The 1752-nt window shown below is 63.6% G+C and overlaps 1 non-coding gene across 1 annotated transcript; it reads right to left on the reverse strand.

Annotated features, from left to right (window-relative positions):
* Positions 1-1678: 1678 nt before the first annotated feature.
* On the reverse strand, positions 1679-1752 carry TRNAN-GUU (transfer RNA asparagine (anticodon GUU)). The gene has a single exon. It is a non-coding gene; the product is annotated as a tRNA-Asn (tRNA).

The following is a 1752-nucleotide window of genomic DNA, read 5'->3' on the forward strand; positions in this document are numbered from 1 at the left end:
CCCTGTGCGCCCCCCCCCCCAACCCCCCCCAAAACACACAAACTGTCAAGGCTCCAAGTCAGTGGATGGATTTCAGAGCAGGCAGGAGATCGGTGCGTCAGGCAGAGAGCTGGCGCTTTGCTAGAATAAAATCTCTTTGGCTGCCCTCCACTAAGATCCCGTCCTTCAGCGCCTCGTCCCCAGGGCTCACTTGGGACCCCAAGTGAGTGTCAGCCCCAGACCCTCCCCCCCGCCACGGCGGGCTGAGACACGCGACGCTGCCGGGACGGCAGTTCAGAGGGGGTGTTAGGACACTTTGGCCCATCAGTTAAAAGACAAAGAAACAAAGTCTGCCCTGGGGACCAACGGAGACGTCTTCCCTCATGACAGGGAAAAACCAGTTCCCCTTCTCACCCCAAAACGATCCGCGCTCATGATTTGCTGCCCAGCAGCGGAGCTCTTGTCTCGGGAGGCAACTTCAGCTCCTGCAGGTTACCCGCCTATTTTGCCCCCCTTAACCCTCCTTCCATCTGGTCAGCGCACAGCCCCCTCCCCAATAGACCCCGCCCGCCCCCTCCCCAATACCCCCACCCGATCAGAGCACAGCCCCCTCCCCAATAGACTCTGCCCAACCCCTCCCCCATCTGGTCAGCGCACAGCCCCCTCCCCAATGGATCCGGGGTTCCCCAGTGTGATCCATGCACCCACCCAGGTCTTCTCCTCCCCCCCAACCCGGCACCTCCCTGCTCGCCCCCTCCCCGATCCGTGCACAACACCAGCCCCTCCTCACCTGCTGGTGGAGATCCCCAGCCCCTGATCGCTCCGTGGGCAGCCAGCGCCTGGATCCTGGCTCGCAACTCGCCTAGGCTCGTGTCCCCTGGAGAGGGCTCAGAGCGAACCCGGCTGGCAGGCAGAGGGAGCAGCGAGGGGACGGGCTGCCCCGCTGGGAGCTGCCAGGCTCGGGGAGAGGGTCCCGCGGCTGCAGCCGCGCTCAGCTGGGCAGGTCAGCAACACCGAAGGGAAACGCACCCAGCTGTCTGTCCCCAGGGAGCGGGCGAAGAGCAGAGGCTCCAGCCGGTCAGGATGCCGCAGCGCTCCCCGCTCTTGTGTCGCTGCCTCCCGGGCTTATGGCTCGGGCTGGGCATGGGTGTCCTCCTTAAATACGCCACGCCACGAGATCCGGGGACACCGACATGGAATGATCCATATGAGGCGCATCGGGGAGCGGGATGGAGCCGCCCCCGCTGCGGCTCAATGCAGCATAGCCAGCTGCCGGGGAGAGCGCCTGGCCTGAGGCTGTGGGGAAGTGGGCGAGTCGCCCGGGTCAGCAGCTTAGGGGCCGGGCAGGAGGGTCCCCTGGCCCGCGGGCCGTAGTTTGACCACCCCCGCTATAGACTGTCGGGGAAACCGGCCCAAAGTGACGTATGATACCTTATTAGGCGCGTCTTCCAGACATGTGGGTGGGAGGGGCGGGGCTGTGTCCTCCTGCTGCTCCGCCCCTCCCCCTGTTCATAGACTATCAGGGTTGGAAGGGACCTCAGCCGGTCATCTTGTCCAACCCCCTGCTCAAAGCAAGACCAATCCCCACTTTTTGCCCCAAATCCCAAATGGCCCCCTCCAGGATTGAACTCACAACCTTGGGTTTAGCAGGCCAATGCTCAAATCACTGAGCTATCCCTACCCCCCCAAAGCAGGTCTGCATCCCTGGGTGGGCTCGAACCACCAACCTTTCGGTTAACAGCCGAATGCGCTAACCGATTGCACCACAGAGAC

This window comes from Eretmochelys imbricata, chromosome 14, assembly GCF_965152235.1.
Source record: "Eretmochelys imbricata isolate rEreImb1 chromosome 14, rEreImb1.hap1, whole genome shotgun sequence".
Classification (NCBI taxonomy): Eukaryota; Metazoa; Chordata; order Testudines; family Cheloniidae; genus Eretmochelys; species Eretmochelys imbricata.